General features: G+C 44.5%; 2 long non-coding RNA genes across 2 annotated transcripts in view; one reads left to right on the top strand and one right to left on the bottom strand.

Annotated features, from left to right (window-relative positions):
* Positions 1 to 19,442, top strand: part of Platr11 — a 45,161-nt gene that overhangs the window by 6,853 nt on the left and 18,866 nt on the right. The window contains exons 4-5 of the long non-coding RNA XR_001779318.2: positions 1,218 to 1,344; positions 2,525 to 2,668. This is a non-coding gene — a long non-coding RNA (pluripotency associated transcript 11). The remainder of the gene's footprint in view (positions 1 to 1,217; positions 1,345 to 2,524; positions 2,669 to 19,442) is intronic.
* On the bottom strand, positions 3,277 to 10,486 carry 4933432G23Rik (RIKEN cDNA 4933432G23 gene). The gene is made up of 5 exons (NR_040716.1): positions 10,275 to 10,486; positions 4,652 to 4,713; positions 4,188 to 4,367; positions 3,849 to 3,971; positions 3,277 to 3,536 (listed from the first exon to the last, which is right to left on the bottom strand). It is a non-coding gene; the product is annotated as an RIKEN cDNA 4933432G23 gene (long non-coding RNA).

Here is a 19,442-nt window from a genome sequence, read left to right as displayed (position 1 = left end):
GGCCTTCAGCTCATTGTTCTCATGCTAAGCTTGGGCTTCCCTGCTGAGCTACACCTCAGCCCCTACTTCCTTGGCATTTTTCTTCTTCTTCTTCTTCTTCTTCTTCTTCTTCTTCTTCTTCTTCTTCTTCTTCTTCTTCTTCTTCTTCTTCTTCTTCTTCTTCTTCTTTCTTTCTCTTTTTCTTTTTTTCTTTTCCTTTCTCTTTTCTTTTCTTTTCTTTTCTTTTCTTTTCTTTTCTTTTCTCCTCTCTCTCTCTCTCTCTCTCTCTCTCTCTCTGTCTCTGTCTCTGTCTCTCTCTCTGTCTCTCTCTCTCTCTGTCTCTCTCTCTCTCTTTGAGACATTGTCTTGAGTAGCCCAGGTTAGCCTCAAGTTAGCTATGTAGTCAAGGATGACCCAGGACTTTGAGCCTCCTGCCTCTAGTTCCTCAGTCCTGGGATTTCAGGCATCAAGCAGGACCACTGTAATACTGGGAATTGAACCCAGAGCCCTGTTGGAAGCCAGACAAACTCTAGCAGCTGAGCCGTGTCCTCAACCCATTGGCATCATCTTGACTCATTGAAAATGAAGTGATGCTATTCAGCCCTCAGTATGATCTTCTTGGCTCGCTTGCTGCTGTATCTCAGGTAGCCTGTCCAAGCCTGCAAAGGTCAGACAATCCCAGGTATGTGCTGCTTAAAGCATTGACTGTCTGGGAGTCAAGACTAAGGAATAATTAAAAATGTCTACCACTGACAATCTTTTTTGGGGGGTTGGGGTTTCAAGACAGGGTTTCTCTGAGTAACTCTGGCTGTCCTGGAACTCACTTTGTAGACCAGGATGGCCTCAAACTCAGAAATTCTTGGGCCTCTGACTCCTAAATCCTGGGATTAAAAGTGTGCACCACTACCACCCAGCTTACTACTAACAATCTTTTATTTTTAATGATTTTATTTTTATTGTTTTTATACACATTGGTATTTTGTCAGTCTGTATTGTCTGTCTGTATGTCTGTGTGAGGTGAGGGTTTTGGATCCCCTGGAGCTGCAATTACAGACAGTTGTAAGCTGCTGTGTGGGTGCTGGGAACTGAGGCTCGGTCTGCTGGAAGATTAGCCAGTGCTCTTAACTGTGGAGCCATCTCTTCAGCCCCCACTGACCATCTATCCCCCTAATTTCTTCACTGTCTGTTTTGGTTTTGTGTGTTTAAAATGATTCCCTGTTCTCACTTCTGCAACATAGATACCGAAGTCATATGATACAGAGCTTGCACGGATACTGCACAAAGATGACATGCAGATTCAGGAAGCACTCCACATTTTTTTTTTAAAGATTCTCCTGGGTGCGATGTAGATTCTACCTGTACTAGGTATTAATCTTGGTCAGTGGTTCCTCTTTGTGTGTGTGCATGAAAGTGTAGTACGTGCATGTGTGAGTGTGTATATACGTGTGTGTGTGGTATATGCATGTGCGCGTGTGCCTGTGTGCTCACCCATGTTAGTGCAGTAGTGCAGACCAGAGGTTGGTGTTACATGTCTTCTTTCATTGTTTTCTGAGACAGCAATCTCTCAACGAACCTAGAGTTCATCAAAGCCAGACTGGCTGGCCAGTGAGCCCAAGAGGTCATCTGTCTCTGCCCTCCCTCAGTGCTGGGATTACAAGTAATGCTACTGCAAGGGCTTTTACATGGGTCCTGGGATTTGAACTCAGGTCCTCATGCTTACAATATACCCCAGGGAGCCTTCTCCCAGCCCCTAGGGATGGCTCCTTCACTCTGTTGATTTCAAGGCTAGTAACACTGTTGCTTCTCTTTCCATCAGAGAGTAGAGTGCACTGTGTAGAGTGTATGATAAAGTAGACCAACCCCACTTGATGGCCAGCATCAGACCCTAAGCTCTGAGAGGAAGAGAGAGAGAGAGAGACAGACAGAGAGAGAGAGAGAGAGAGAGAGAGAACCCCTTAAACATGGCCCACAATAGCATAGAGGTTGAATGCCCCTATTCCCCACATCTGAAGTCTCAAATGCTCAGAAATCTGAAACTATTTTATTATTCTTATTTACAATTATTTACTCATTTTATGTGGGTAGATATTTTGCCCACATATATGTCTGTGTGAATGGTGTCCTCAGAGGCCAGAAGAAGATGTTGGATCTCCTGGAAGAGGAGTCACAGATGGTTGTGAGCTGCTGTATGGGTGCTGAGCATAGAACTTAGGATCTCTGAAAGAGCAATCTTTACTCTTAATCACTGAACCATCTTTCCAGCCTGCACGTGTGTGTGTGTGTGTGTGTGTGTGTGTGTGTGTGTGTGTGTGTGTGTGTTTCTTAGTTGGGTTGATTTTCAATTCTTTTAAATTCTTTTTTTTTTTTTTTTTTTTTTTTGGTTTTTCAAGACAGGGTTTCTCTGTATAGCCCTGGCTGTCCTGGAACTCACTTTGTAGACCAGGCTGGCCTCGAACTCAGAAATCCGCCTGCCTCTGCCTCTCAAGTGCTGGGATTAAAGGCATGCGCCACCACGCCCGGCTCTGATTTTCAATTCTACAATCAGGTACTTGCTTCCAGTCTTGATGACTTGAGTTTGATGCCCGGATCCATGTGATGGAAAGGGAAAGCCAACTCCTGCAAGTTGTCCTGTGACTACTCGTGGATGCTGCAGGGTGGCCTTTGCTGGATGGTACACAGATATTTAAAAGTAAGTATAAAAGGTATTTTAGAACTCACGTGTATGCAAGTAAAATCTGAAGCAGTTTTGGTCCCAGTTTTGAAAAAGCAATGTGTGTCGTGGTGTCCTTGGCTTTTATCAGTAGAAGGTTTTGGAGGTAATTTCTTGCTGAAAGCAATAGACCACCATTTTTTTCAGCCACATACATATGGCAAAACTCAGGTACAAACGTTATTTGAGCCTCCTTTCAACAACCATTCTAGAGATGAGAATTCAAGGACACCTGACTAGGAAAGGCTAACACAGGGATTCAGGATCAGTCAGCCTGGCTCCAAAATTCACATCTAAACCATGACCAAAGGATATTTATATATGTATATGTCTCTATACATATTGCTCAAAGCTGTTGAATAAATAAATGAAAGAAGGGTAAGGAGTTTGTAAGATTCCTGTCTGTTTTAGTTACACTGAGTCCCTTCTTGATTGCCAAAAGAGGTAAAGTTACCTTTAGCCCAGATTGGGGGCATCCATCTTCTATGGCCCACAATTACCAGCTGCTGTTAACAAATACTATTAAATGTTGCAGCAGCTAAACTTTCTTGGTATCACACTTGACTTCTGATCACATGTGTGGGGGTCTCAGTGACCCTATTTCCTTTATTCCTCCTGTAATCATAAAACCCAGACAGACATAAATTCTGATGGCCAGAGTCAATGAAATCAAGCACAGAGATAATAAGTCCCTGAAATAAGTCCCCAAGTTAGCAGTCGAGGTGGCTCAGTGGGTAACGCTGTTGGCAGGATAAGGCTGATGCTCACATAGGATCAGAAGGCAAAAAACTGACTGCACAAAGTTGTCCTCTGACCTCCACGAAGTGTGTTGTTCTTGCTCTCTCTCCTAATAATGAAAATTTAAAATATTTAAAAGGTAACAAAGTAAGAGATTTTTCTTGCTAAGTCACAGTAAGACTTTTTCTAGTTGTCTCTCGCTGTTTGTATTCTTCAGGTCCCTCCCACTTCTCTCTTGCCTCACTCTTCCTAACCTTCCCCCTAGGAAATGTTTCATTCCCTTTTCTGTGGAAATTAGTCTGCCAGTTTTGCTCGGCACGCTCACTTTCGTGGCTCTGCCTCCCCTGGCATCTCTCACTGGTGGCTACCATTCACCACACACCTCCTGGCTCAGGGACAACTCTGGGAAGCAGCTGCATACCAGAAAGGTTTCCCCTTGACAATCTGGGTCTTCTCAAAGGAATGCAGCAACTGCATGCACGCTCTAGGCACGGAGCTTGAAAATTGTATATACAGGAATAATCAAATCACTGTAGTCCTAGCCCTGGGGTGGGAGGAAGGGTGAGATGAAAGACAATTGTTCATTGAAGGCTAGCCTGGAGTATATACCCAGTGAGCTCCAATATGAACGACAAATAAAATTTAAAATTTATTCAAAACTCATCCTGCCAAAATAATTACTGGCCTGTGTATACCCTGCTTTGCTTCTTCATTGTGCTTTTCTATTAAGATGAAAATAAAAATTTTGTTATTAACTCACACTTCGCCTGATTCTCAGAATGAGAGCTCTCGATGCTCTGGGAGGACGGGCAGGATCCTTCATCACCGCCATCAATGCTGTGTTAAGGTTATAGATGAACCCCTCTAGAGACTGAGAAGGACACTCGTGACTTCATAAACTTCTGTTTAGTGTTGATGTTCAGTTACAAACCCATTGCCCCTGGTTACAGAAAAAGGTACCTGTGTGCTTGGCAGGCACGGATGACGGCCCCTGCAATCCCTGACTGCCCGAGGGCTGCAAGACCGAGTTGAGCATGTTCCCTGTGTGCAATGTGTCAGGGAGGATCCGTCAACCCATTGCCCATGAAAACCACTTGGGGTTTGTTAGCAAAGAGCAACCTGATTATGAATGGGTGAGCAGGGGTCCTGTTGAGTGGGGGTGCCTTGATACTGCATTTGATGAAGGAAGCTTAAGATAACCATCATTAAGTAAATGATACTGACCTCTGGTTAAAGGATACGATCAAAACTTGCCCACATCTCAGAAACGCCAGCACTCTCTGCTCCTGATAAATACAACATATGGATATCTCAGGCTTATATACATGCACATTGATATTCATATGTTCATGTTTAAATGTATTGTGTTTCAGGATGTTTCTTGAGTAAATAATTTAGTACACAAACACAGCACTCAAACTCAATACCCATATACACAGACACAAAAACAGATATACACAGACATGCACACATGTACACAGACACCATGTACACACACACACACACACACACACACACACACGAGCACACACACACACACATGAGCACACACACACATACAGACATTATTACCTAAGTGTCTGACAGTATTTTCAGGTCAATTATATATTCTTATAACAAAATTACAATATCTATTTATTCAGCACATGATATCATTCAGGCATGTGTCTGGATGGATGGATATAATTGCTGAAAGTAGCCTGATTTCTAAAATGCTTTCTGATGATTATTTTATGTTACTTGGTGGTGTCTGCAGAGGAGGGGGGTTATTATATATTATCTGACCCAGCTTATTGTGAAGAGTCCAAAATAGCAATATTTAATCCTTATATGGGCAAAGAGATCTGAGTGTCCAGTGTATCACTCAGCTCACAGATCTGGTTGAGTGTCCTAGAGTGGCCTCAAATCGACACAACAAGTCACATCCATGGTGGTCACTCAGATTTGGCCTTCAGAGTTTTCCATCACTGGCGAAATACTACTGCCTAACCAGCTACATGGTTAAAAAAAAAAAGGGTGGGGCCTTAATGTTCTCTCTTTTCCACAGTCAAGGTTGATTCATTCTTTGCCTGTTCCTACATGTCCCAGACCATTCCCTTTCTGTGGTCATCCTGGTCAGGTACCCTGTGACTCCTCATCAAATCTGTCTGATTGTTTGATTAGTGCCTGAATCCCACTGTCTGGCTAAGCTTTTGCTGAGGCCCTGATGGTCTTTTTTATCGTGGATTTAACTAGCTATTGTGTGGGTGTTACTAGTTTTGTGTGTTAATGAAGAGCTGGGGATGTAGACATGAGACAAAACTCTAAAGACCGCAGGGAGGCAAGGGATACAGAGACAGAGCTGAGACATCTTAGTGGCCTCAGAGAAAGGACATCGGGTCAGAAAACTTCACGAGAAGGGTGTCCAGTGCTGGAGGGTGGCAGGTCATTCTTATTCCATAGATGCAGTCATAGATAGAGCTTGAAGCTTTCCAAATCTGCTCCCAGGTTGTTACCGCTTTGGAGGGCAGAGTAGGGCCTTTCCTTCTTTTCCTCAACCGAGGGAAGTGTGAAAGCCAAATAGGGTGGTTGCTCTGGGAATCATTACCCTTAAAATGAAAGTAGGAAACTCCAGGAGAGGGAGGGTGGTCCCTTTCTCTCCCCCACCCCAGCAAAAGGCCAGGTCGAGTCTTAGTCAAGATGACTGTTAGGACTCTTCATCACAACAACTGAAAGGTCTCCGTAAGAGAGAAGCTAGTCTCTACAGCACGTCCCAAAGGGAAGGTGGTCTGAGATCTAGCCAGCTCTCTTTAAAGTTTATTTCACTAGAAAGTTCCTGCCTTTGGTTGGAAGGCATGCATTTAATCTCTCAAATCACTGTGCTTTGAACACTGAGAGGGGCACAGAAGGCAACCTAGCAGTACTATATATACACCTTTGTGATTGGTCAAAACCAGATTGGCTTCTTTCGGATTTTTCTGTTCCTACTAAAATGGGTGCTGCCTCCTCAGCCCCACTTCTTCTTTGAAGAGTGGTCTATTATGTAGGGTTATACAGGGTCATTTTTGTGCAAATGTAGTGTGATGTAGGCAGAGGCCCCCCTGCACACTGCCATTGCTTGTGGAAGGCGTCCCCATTGCAGACAATCAACAAACACACATTACTCAATTGATCTGGGAATTAGATGCTTGGAATCCCGATCTTCATGGAGATGGGATCTCAAGAAGCCTTGATTTTCTTTTAAAATACATACATACATACATACATACATACATACATACATACATAATACATACATACCACCTCCCTCCCCTGTGTGTGTCACTGCGTGATTGTGGAGGTTAGAGGTCAACTTTCAAGAGTCAGTTCTTTTCTTCCTTCATGTGAAAACTCAGCGACAGGACTTGGGTGACAAGGCTGAGTGGCAAGCACTTTAATTTACTGGGTCACCTCGATGGCCCAAACCTCAATTTTCTTCTATTTGTGAAAGATGTTTTATTCTCAACTCTTTTATAAAACAATCTTGAAGGTAGCCAGTGAGGCTCTGAGATCCTTTTAGAGACTCAAAGAACTTAATTTCATGTCCTACCTCCCTGTATCTATTCCCACGAGGTGGCTACCAGTGGTGACAACAGCCAGCCTGCTGTCTGTCTGTCTGTCTGTCTGTGCCCATTTCAGCATGAAGAGACCTCATCCACAGGAATTCCCAGTGATACCCAGACCTTAACTCTCAAGTTCCAGTGTGGGACATCTGGACTCAGGAAAGGCATTTGGCAGGGCACATCTACAAACAGCTCAGGGACCCGGGGATGCCTTCAGGGAGCCAGTTTCTTTTCTCATGGAGACAAGGGGCTAAGTCTGTATGGCTAAACCCAATATAGAAGGGCTAGGGAGATGAATACACAATTGATTGGGTGGTAATGTTTGGTGAGAATTAGGGAGGAAGCCAGACTCCCGACTGGAGGTGGTCCATCTCCATTTTAGAAGCCAGGAGCTGCCTGTGGGGCTTTTAAATGCTGAGGAAGGTCTATCCGATCTCCGCTGGGCTGGCTAACCTTCACCTCTTTTTTACCTGTGGTTTTAGTAGAATATCAAAGGAGCTGTTCTCTTGTGGATTTTGAAAAATAAAATAAATGAATACCAATTGCTCTTTAAGTCTGCAAGTTCTATTCACTTCTCAGAGCCATGAAAAGGTTAAGAGACAGCTTTTGTTGTTGTCTTTGAAAGAAGCATTATTTATTTATTTATTTATTTATTTAGGAACCGAAGAGAGCAGTCCTTGTTGTCTGTCTTCATCCCTTCCTTCCATCTGCCCTCCCTCCCTTCTCTTTCTCTCTCTTCTTTTTTCCTCCTATACTTTCTAGAGAGTTTGTTGTTCAATTCTGACTATTTTGTAACATAAAAATAAGAGAGAAAAAACCCCATCAACCAAATCTCACTCCCCCTTTGAAAAACCCTCAGGCAGCAGTTAACCCACGCCTAAGTCAGCATCCTGTCAGAGCACCATTGCTTCAGACAGTAGTAAAAGTCTCCTTCTCACTTAAAGACGCCACACACAATATTCTAATCTAATTTTTGCCACAAGTCTTTCTTTTGTCAAAATTTATATTTCATTGTGACTTGGTGTGTCAGGCTCAGAAAGTTGTCAAAAAAAAAAAAAAAAACCCCAACCCTACACTGTGTAGATATATACCATTTAGATACATATACTATGTAAATCCTATTTACCTTCCATTTTAATTTCATTTATCAATATAGTACATATTTCCAAACACACAATTCTTGAGACCCTGTGAGCAAATCATACAGAAAGAACTGCCATTTTTTTTCTATTTATGTGCTCTGGACAAGTTTTATTTCAAATAAAAAGTTCCAACAAAGACCATAAAGAGAGTGTCTTTTTTAAAAAAAAAGTCATTTTAAAGCAACCGATTCTCTTAGACAAGATAGGCCTAAGCATGAGCCAAAATTCTCTACACATCTATGTAAGAAGATTGTGTCCTTTAAGCATTACGACCCTCAATATTTAGGCTTCTGGCCACTGCTTCTTAGATCAAAAGTAATGTAAATATAAGTTCAACCGTGTGTGTGTGTTGTGCAATGTGCACATAAGTGTAGGTGCCCACAGAGACCAGAAGAGGACATCAGATCCTCTGGGTGCCAGGAAAGGAACTTGGGACCTCCAGAAGCACAGCCAGCACAATTACCCACTGAGCTGGCTCTCCAGCCTCACAGTTAATTTAATTAGTATGTCAATATCTATGTGAGTTAGTTGGGACTGAAGAGATGGCTCAGTGTCAACAACTCTTGCAGAAGCAAGTTGGGGAGCAAAGGGTTTATTCAGCTTACACTTCCACACTGCTGTTCATCACCAAAGGAACTTGGGACTGGAACTCAAGCTGGTCAGGAAGCAGGAGCTGATGCAGAGGCCATGGAGGGATGTTCTTTACTGGCTTGCTTTCCCTGGCTTGCTCAGCCTGCTCGCTTATAGAACCCAAGACCACCAGCCCAGGGATGGCCCCACCCACAATGGGCCCTCCTCCTTGATCACTAATTGAGAAAATGCTTTACAGCTGGATCTCATGGAGGCATTTCCCCAACTGAAGCTCCTTTCTCTGTGATAACTCCAGCCTGTGTCAAGTTGACACACAAAACCAGTCAGTACACACATAGAAGCTTATAACCATCTTCAACTCATGCCAACTGGATGCCAAATTCTGATCTTGCAGGCACTGCTTACATGTGGTACACATACATACATACATACATACATACATACATACATACATACATACCCACAAATATTCACACACATAAAATAAATAAATCTAAAAGAAGTTTAAAAAAAATCATCCAAAAATCCACTCAATAGGTATGTATATTCTTCCCTCCCTCCTAAGACTCCAGCTGTTTATCTACTCTTCCCAAACCAGCCCCCTTCCACCCGTCCACATAGCTACTACCTATCACAACATGTAAGTAGACGAGATGGTTTTTTTTTTTTTTTGGTGGGGAGTTGAAGATTTAGGAGTTAGATGTTGTACTGGCTAGTTTTGTGTCAACTTGACACAGCTGTAGTTATCACAGAGACAGGAGCTTCAGTTGAGGAAATGCCTCCATGAGATCCAACTGTAAGGCATTTTCTCAATTAGTGATCAAGGGGGAAAGGCCCCTTGTGGGTGGTGCCATCTCTGGGCTGGTAGTCTTGGGTTCTATAAGAGAGCAGGCTGAGTAAGCCAGGGGAAGCAAGCCAGTAAGGAACATCCCTCCATGGCCTCTGCATCAGCTCCTGCTCCCTGCCCTGCTTGAGTTCCAGTCCTGACTTCCTTTGGTGATGAACAGCAGCATGGAAGTGTAAGCCGAATAAACCCCTTCCTCTCCAACTTGCTTCTTGGTCATGATGTTTGTGCAGGAATAGAAACCCTGACTAAGGCAGATGTGCTTTCTGATTTCTTTCATTTTCTACTATTTGGATGCAGAAGGCTCCACAGTCCTAGGGGACAGTACTGTGCTCAATTTTTCCTGGTTTGCCCAGCACTGAGGGAGTACCCTGGCCATGGGATTCTCAGTGTTAAAACTGTGACATCTCCAAGCAGGATGGCTAACCACTCTAGGAGATGCTGACTGGTCAAGAGCACCACTATTGGATAACTGTGAATATTAAGTAAGTCAGTACAAATTTGTAGTTACTCTGTCACTGAAGACCAAAAGGTGAGATATCTTCCTACACCAACAGTAAGGGCCTTCAACAACCCTCCTGTATCAAAGTATAGACTCACATCTTGAATCATTTAATCAGCATTTAGTGGAATGCAAAAGCTTTCAGACAGGAAGACTCTTTACCTGGGACGAATGCATTTGTGCTTACGTTTGAGGAAGAAGGAAGAGTGGACAGCTGTATAGATTCACGGTTGGTGATAGACCAGCGGGGAACCCAGCAAGGCCTGTCTGCTCAGATTCTTCTTGGCCTCTTTATGCAGCATTCCTTACCCCCGGGGATGGGGCAGAACCCTTCTGGAATGACTTTCTGCCCCAGCTTTATGGCTTGCTTTAGGGGAGAGAGTCTTAACCCCTCCAACTAGCCTTGGGGAGGAGAACTCTGGGTCAGTGGCTCCTTTCAGGAGACAGAGGCCTGAAGAAAGGACAGAGAAAGGTCAGAGTCTAAGGTCATTCTTGTTCTTTCAAAGACACTCAGTATCCAAAGACCAGAGATCGCAGGGCATCATGTTTTATATCCCAAGAAATGCAATCCACCAATCTTACTCCACCATGTGAAGGAACTGTAGAACAGGTAGCCATGTTGTCAATGGGCAGATATATTAAACATCAGGGACTCTCTCCAACTCCCACCTCCAGCAACCATGTAACCGGATGCAGGGTCTTGGCCTGCTATTCTGGCTGGAGTAGATGAAAGATGCTCAGAATGTGGTCCAGTAATCATGAGGTTTCCTGATCTCCTTAGAGGGTGTATGTCTCCCACAAGGACAAGACTGTTCATAATAATGTAAATTATTACATTACCGTTCTCTCACCCTCAGGGTGTATGGGGGATTTTCTTGAAGATAATAATGAGATATGACACGAAGGAAAGGAACCAGTGACTGTCCATTCTGCTGCTTTCAAATTTTCTCGCCTTTAACTTTTCCAATGCAAAATCTGCCTTAGTAGCAGTAACACACAAAACCCAAATCCCCGTGAGTTCAGTAACTATTTTTAAGAGTATCAGAGCTCCCAAGGGCAGGATGCTTGAGAGCTGCTGGACTAGATCATTTCTAAGGTTTTTTTTTTTTTGGTATAATTCTCCAAGTTTATGAACTAGAGGGATATACACAAAAGTGGCTATGGGATTTTTATGTTGCTGTGTCTTTGGGTTTCATTGGCATCTTTACATGTTTGGGGGTCATCTCTTTCCTTCCATCACATGGATCCCAGGGATTGAACTCGAGGTGTCAGGGCTGGCCACATGTTCCTTTACCCACCCTACCATCTCGCCAACCCTTACATCTTACCCTGGGTAAACACTAAAGGGTCTTGAAAGTCATTCCTAGCTTGCTTTCCAAAGTGACAAACACTGGTTGTTCAAACAATGATTTCATGAAGACAATTTGATCAAATAAATACATCATGTACTCTATGCTCACATTCCTCTGCCTTCTGGTTTTTCTCCCTTTCCTCTGGTCCTTCTCCTTCCCTCTCTTCCTCTCCATTTTCATGTCTAGGGTGTGTGTGCGCATGTGCGCACATGTACCTATACCCTAGATTTTGAACCCATTCTTAAGAGACTTCTTTCTAGAAATGTCCACACCTCCTATTTTATGTGTGAGGAATTACAGCAGTTCTTTCTGTGATGTATCGATTGCCTGAAGTAATTCATAAAATAGCAATATTAAAGTCTGGTTTCCCTTCTTGGGAAAGAAAGGTATTATGTCCGTTCGGCATCCTTAGACACATACCCACTGCCATCATGCAGGAAGCAAACACAGACCTGATGGCGCCTCTCTGTTGCGTATTACCCTTCAGTGGCTTCCCTGAAGTCCTCAGCATAAAGGCTCAACTTACACAGAGCCCTGCAGGTCCTTCCTCTACCTCCCCCCACTGGTCCGACCTCATCTACTTGTGATCTCCCTGAGGCTCTTGGTTGAACTTCTTCAAGGTACTTCAAGGGCTTTGGCCCTGTCCCAACTTCAATTTCAACACATTTCTTCCCTCTACCTGGTTCATGGTCATAATGTATCTGTACTTCATACCCCTCAGCGACTCACCTGCTGTTCACGCTTCCTGGATGACCACTAGATCTGGAGGGAGAGAACTTACCCATTATCTACAGGATCTTGATCCCCGTATGACTATCCGCTGGCAATAAGCTCCACCCACCAACTGAATTTGAGTTGAACTAGCTTTCTTCTTCTTCTTCATCACTATCACCACCATCAACATTATCATCACCATACATTCATCTATCTATCTATCTATCTATCTATCTATCTATCTATCTATCTCTGTCTATTTCTTTACTGTGTATGGTTTATACATGTGAATGTAAGCATGCCCAAGCACCAGTGAGTAGAGACCAGAATAAACCATCAGGTGGTTTCCTCTGTTGATCTCTGACTTAGGACCTTGAGTCCAGGGTCTCTCACAGAATGGTGATCTCACCTTAGCTACACTTATTGACCAGCAAGCTCCCAGAACTGCCAGTCTCAGCTCCCCAATGCTGGGGCTCAGCCATGCACAGCCAGGCCTGACTTTTGACTCAGTGCTGAGGTTCTAACTCATCCACTGAGCCTTCTCCCCAGCCCTAGCTTCAGCTTCTTTACCAATGAGCTCTCTGGGGTGGCGCAGTCATGGCTGAGAGAGCAAATCTGAAAGCTGTCTTAACAGAGTCTTTCTTCTGTCTGTGCGCAGGATTATACTGCAGTACCTTTCATGGCGCATTTGAATTAGCTTAGTAGTTCAAGTGAAAGAATTCCCTGTTAGTCTAAGCGCTTAGCTTTTCATTAGGAGAGCCAACAACACAGGATAAACCTCGTTTCATTCGATTCAGCGCAGCTCCATCCAGTTCAAACTGCTAAACACCCTGAGCTGCACTTGGGAGGGGAGAGATCTCAATTCACATGTCAGGAAGTTACTATCTCCATTTTCTGGGGAGACAGGATGTCTTGGAGATAGCAAATGGACCACACTAGAAGTCAGGGTTGGAGATGGCATGTGCAGGCTGCTGTAGTACACTAGGGCTCAGGAGGAAGTGGCTCAGGGAAAGCTCCAAAAGAAAGAAGATAAGCCTAGAAATAAAGTTATTTTTATTGTATATTCCCAGGCGCAGTGGACCAGAGGGTGAAATGATTATCGTAATAATCCCTTAAGGTGGTGAGATCTGGGAAGCTATGAGGGACGAGAAGGCACAGGAGTTTGAGAACTTGGTGCAAAATGAGCAAAGCGTGGAGACTTAAGATAGGCTTGAGGGAGAGCCAGCATCTGAATCCCAGCGCTCTGGAGGTGGAGGCAGGGGGATCAAGAATTCAAGGTCATCTTCAGCTACATAGAATTTGAAGCCAGCCCGGACTACAGGAGATTCTTAAAAAACAAATGAATGGCTGGGCGTGGTGGTGCATGCCTTTAATCCCAGCACTCGGGAGGCAGAGGTAGGCGGATTTCTGAGTTCGAGGCCAGCCTGGTCTACAAAGTGAGTTCCAGGACAGCCAGGGCTATACAGAGAAACCCTGTCTTGAAAAACCAAAAAAACAAAAAAAAAAAAAAAAATAAAAAAAAAAACAAAAAAACCCCAAACAAACAAACAAACAAACAAACGAATGGATGAGTGAATGAATGAATGAAATAAAAACATGATAAAAATAAAGACAGCAAGAATCTCTTGAATGGATGCTGCTGAGCACAGAGGCAGCTGACTGTGAGCGCACTTGCTTTGAGGCATCGACATTATTTGGGCTTCAGTTATATTTACTTGCTAGAACTACAGTCTTTGTGGCAACCATGAGTGTATGCCCCAGATCCTCCTTCAAGGAGGGTGTGGTCTGTCTATAGCCTCTGGTCAGCTGTCATCTCCTTTACACTTGGTCTTAGTGGCAGAGCCACCTGGACAATACCCACGTCCTGTGCGTCTGGGGGCTGGGAGCATATTCAGTAGACAGCTAGGTCATGTTGGATCAGTCTGAGTTGGCCCTGTGGGAGCTTACCTGTTAGGAGGGGACTGCAGGCCTGGTCAGGGTAAAGCTTTTCAGTGTAGTTTGACTTAGTTTTCTATGTAATCTAGTCCATTCTTGGGTACAGAATGAGACCCAGTCTTTTTTGGTGGTGAGAGTTCAGGGTAGAGTTTCTCTGTGTAGCCCTAGAACTCCCTCTGTAGAACAGGCTAAGCTTTTCTCTCTCTCAGAGGCTATGCTTTTTTTCTTTTTTTCAAGATAGGCATGGTGGAATATGCCTTCAACCTTAGCGCTCAGGAGGCACAGGCAGGTAGATCTGAGTTTGAGGCTAGCCTGTTCTATAGAGGGAGTTCTGGAGCTATACAGAGAAACTCTGTCTTGAACTCCTTGCTCCCCCACCCCAAAATATTGAGTCTCATTCTGTATCCCAGAATGGACTAGAGCAGTTGTTCTCAACCTCTGGGTTGAGACCCCTTGAGAGGGGGTGTCAAACAAACCTTTCACAGCTTTGGCATATCAGATATACTGCATATATGAAATTTATATACGATCATGACAGTAGCAAAATTATACTTGTGAACTAGCAACAAAAATAAATTTATGGTTGGGGGCCACCACAACATGAGGTGCAGGAGGGCCAAGGCACCACCCAACAGTAACTCAATACTTGTGTGTGTGTGTGTGTGTGTGTGTATGTCTATAGTCTGAACCATACAAAATGGTTTAATATCCTTTAAAAAAAAAAAAAACTGGAAGAAACCATCTTTGAATCCCTTCCCCAGCTCACCTGCCCCTTTGCCTGCCTTTCTCTGTTCTTCACTGCCTGGCCGCTGTCACCTCTCAGCTTCCTTTCTAAAGGTTATACTAGCTTACACTTATACCAGTTCACTAATACATGTATTGTGGCATATATTATTATATAGTATATTACGCTAGTGGGCATATATACAGGGGAATACGTGACCTGTTTGCTTGCCTTTTTCTGAGTTTGGTCCCCTCCCTCGACACTATACTTCTCAGGTTTGCTTATTTCTCTGTTCATTCCATGGTCTCCCCAGTCCTTGGGATACTTTTGAGACAGACACTCCTGTCGCCAAGGTCTTCTGGAACTTACCGTGTAGCTGTGGATGACGTCGAACTCATGACCCTCTTACCTTTACCCCCAAATCAACATCTTGGGGTAGCATCAGTTCTTTTTTAAAGCCTATGTAATCAAGCCCTCAAGCATCACCCTTCATTTTCACTGAACCTGAAATTTATTAATTGGATACTCTGGTGAACCAGCAAGCTTCAAGTGTGCTCCCATCCCCACCCTCCTGGTTCTGGGTCCTCACGATTGCATGGCAAGGACTTTACCAACTGAACCACCTCCTCGGACCTTGTAACCATTTTCAAGACATGGTCTAGACTGGCTCAGAACTTCCTATGAGGGTCTGGATGGCCCTGGCCTCCTGGTCCTTCAGCCACTACTTCCCAAACCATAATGACTTCCTTAGCTTTAGGCTTCAAGAGAACTGAGTCTGTATACTGCTCTTCCTCATGGGAGGCTGGAAATGAGGGTACCGAGAGACTCCGAATCTCCCCAGTGCTATAGGTCACAGGAGCAGTCCACTTGTGGTCACAAGAGCAGAGCCAGCTCTGAATTCACCTGGGCCTTCACTCAAGGCTCTCTACCGCAGCCTGCGGTGCTGTGACCAGCTGTTTCCTACTTCATTAAAGCTGCCTCCTTCTTCCTGCCTCACGGGCATCTCAACAGGAGTCTCTACCCTGTCAGTTTAGTGACCCTTGTCTATAACGTCCTCAACCACCCATGCCTCCTGGAGGTCAAGGCTCTACAGGGCCTAGTCTTGGCTTACCTTCTCTTTCAGGTCTCAGTTCTTGAAACAAAACTACATTTTCTGGTTGGCAGCTTTCTCTGAATACCTCCTACCCTTGACCACAATGGTGATAGTTCATTTCCCCCTGCCAGTTCCGCTGGAGTGCACCTCCAGGAAAGTGTGGGTCACCCTTCACCTCCCAGCACTGAGCTCACAGTCTGGATTCAGTAGGAGCTCAATTTATGTCTGCTGAAAAAAAAGAGAGAGAAAACTTTGGGAAGCGAATGCTTCCTCTTGTTTCCATTGATATTGGCTCCAATTTTCTTCTGTTAATTATTCAATCATAGGAGATTTCCACACAAAGACATTACTGTATATGGGCTGGGGAGATGGCTCCGTGATCACAAGTGGACTGCTCTTTCAGAGCACCCAAGTTCGCACCCCAACACCCCTATCACGGTGCTCACAACTGTTTTGTAACTGCAACTCCAGGGGATCCCAGACCTTCTCTGGCCACCATAAGCATCCACACACACGTGGCACACACACAGTTTTAAGAGGTATCATGGTGAGTATTAGTTACTAGATTATTGTTGTCAGGCTATTTCCAAAAGGGATGTAGAGACTAGTGGCTACTGGGGAAAATCTCCTTGCCTTGGTTGGTGAGGTCATGCTTAGTTCTTTTCAAGAAGTCCAGAGACTAGTTGTCCTGCAGAAATGGAAAATCCATCGCCTTCCTCAGGGCCCTGCCCCCAAGGCCTGGGAACCCCGTGGAGGGTGCTTGCCCAGCTTGCCACTGGCCCTGTGAACTCATTCTTTAAAACTGAACTTCTGCTGGCACCCTTTGACCTCATTAAGTACCCATAAATCATCTTGCACAAAGGTGTGAAATGTTGACGGCCATTCTAACACTTGCCCTGCAAGCTCACATTCGAGAGAAACAAGTGGGGCAGCGCCAGCACGGCCACCAGCACGGCCACCTTCCGTTCTGCGTGGCTTCACTCTGTACACACGAGGAGTTCACAGATTCAGTGTGCAGGCTTGCTAGCTTTTTCCTCTTTAAACTGGCCTAGCGTTTTCTTTTTTAAATCACAAATGTACTTTTTCAATATAAATCGAATGGACAACTCAGAATTTTGAAAAGAGAGAAAAATAGAAAACAATCGGATGTTCAGATATCTCACGTTTGCTTTTGCGGTTATTTTCTGCATTCTGGAGAGTGTGATGGGTGAAGAATAGGGAGAAACTTGTCAAAGGCTTTTCTTCTCAGGTTGTTCTGGATGCAGTGCGCGCACCTGCGTGCGTGCGTGTGTGCGTGTGTGTGTGTGTGTGTGTGTGTGTGTGTGTGTGTGTGTGTGTGTGTGTGTGTAATGTTGTATGTAGCATGTGTGTGTGGTATGTATATGTGTGTGGTGTTTGTGTGTGCACCTGTGTGTATGTGCATATGTGTGGTGTATGTGTGGTATGTGTGCAATGTGGTAAGTGTGTGTACACGTATATGTCTGTGTGATGTGTTGTATGTGTGTGGTATGTGTATGCGTGTGTGTGGTATGGTGTGTGTGTGTATGTGTGCACAATGCACATGCTCATGCAATCTACTAGGTTTATGTAGTTCAGAGCCTGAGCATCAGCCAGAGCACCCAGGCCCCTGCTGTGCTGCCTGCTTCATGCCCCTTGCTTAGGAAGCACTGCTGTGCTTGGACAGACGTGAGCACTTACCCGTTGCTTTTAAAGAAGCATTTGGTTCTAGGGAGTAACCTGAGCCTGGGGAGCAGATGGCATCTGCTTGCTCTCCCTTCCAAATCCCACATTTGATGCAGAGACCTTTCTTATTGCATAGATCCTTACCACAGTAATCATTTCTTTATAAAGATTTACTTTGTGTGTGTTTGAACAGTCTGCCTGCATATCTGTCTGTGCAATAGATGCACAAAGTCACTGCAGGGACCAGAGGAGGGCATGGCATCCTCTGGGGCCTGAGTTACAGATGATTGTGAGCTGCGAATCCAACCCAGGGCCTCTGAAAGAGCAGATGAGCTGACTCTCCAGTCCTGGCTTTAGAGAATTGCCAGTTTTGTACTAAGAATAAGTTGGTCAAGAACGCCCCTTTGATTTAACTGCAGCCCAACTGGAGCCACTGAGCTGGCTGTCCTAGTCCTTCCCCAGTGAGCAGGAGCGATCTCCCGAGGAACCAGCATTAGCTCCGGCAGGTTTGCTGAGAGGGGAATTAGTCTGTGAGATTGCGTTATCAGCTCTCTTAGACCTCTAGGTGTGCCTGTCTGCATGTGTGGATAAAAGTGTGTGTGGTTGGGTGCCAGCGGAGGGAAAGAGGACTGGAGCACAGAGCTGGAGCTACCGGTGTTCGTGAGCAGCCCGATGTGGTGCTAGGAACCAGACTCAGGCTCTTTGTAGGAGCAGCAGACACTCTTAACTGCCGAGTCCATTTTCAGCCCCTTTAGACAGTTTGTATTCAACTAGAGTCAGAACTATATCTGCATTCCTCTTAAATATTTTGCAATTTTGTTATTGTTTAAAGATCTGATAGGTAACTGAGGTGTGAATCTAATTATCTCTGTGATTAGTTGACAAATGAATTACCCACATGGTTGAAGGTGCTAAATTCTGTTGTTGGCTTGGCAAATGTTTATTAATCTCCTTTTTTTTTTTGCATACCTGGCTCTATCCAAGGTGCTAGAGACACAGCAGAAACCCAGGCAGAAATAAACTACCCCATAACAAAACCTATAATTACATGTTGTGCTAAGAATTTTGAGAGTTCACCTGGCAGACTGAATCAGGTTCTAGTGCAGCAATAGAATCAGTTCCAAACACTTTTGTGCATAGTGTGGAAAAGCACAAGGAACAGGGCGTTGGTAAAAATCTTTGGAAGGGCTGAAGAAGTTGCTTAATCTGAAGTGCTTAGGAATCTGAGCCTTAGGGCGGGCAAGATGACTCAGCGGGTAAAGACAATTGTCACACAAGCCTGGCAAAAAGTTTGATCTCTTAGACCCATGAAAGGGAGGAAGGAGAGAACAGATTGCACAAAGTTATCCCCTGACCTCTGACATGCTGTGGTATGTGACTCTCCCATAGCATACGTATGGACAATACACATAACAATAGGAATATATAAAAAAGAGGAACATGTCTCTCAGAACTCAAGAATAGACTTTGTAGGGGAACTGACTTAGGGCCCAAGTGTAGAGTAGACACTCAAGTCTGTGATCTATGGTTTAGGAAGCCAGCTAGAGGTGCCACTGTGGCTTCTGATGGTTTCACATCTACTATGCGTTCTCGGGAGCCATAGAAGACAGTCTTAATATAGAGTGTGAGAAATTTGCAACCACTGGGAGAGAGGAGGTGAAGAAAGAGAGTTGAGAAATCAAAGCCATCTTGAAGCTTGCCTTTAAGTCCTGAGGCTCCATGGGTCTTATCACACCCTGGAGGCTGGGTTCTTAGAGCCAGCTTTCCAAGAAAACCAGATAGTCCCTGATTGCCCTGACCTTGGAGAGCCTGTCTCTGAATCATGTCACGTCTACTACAGTTACAAGTTCAGAT

Source organism: Mus musculus, chromosome 9, assembly GCF_000001635.26.
Source record: "Mus musculus strain C57BL/6J chromosome 9, GRCm38.p6 C57BL/6J".
Classification (NCBI taxonomy): Eukaryota; Metazoa; Chordata; class Mammalia; order Rodentia; family Muridae; genus Mus; species Mus musculus.
This window is presented reverse-complemented; position numbering and strand designations above follow the sequence as displayed.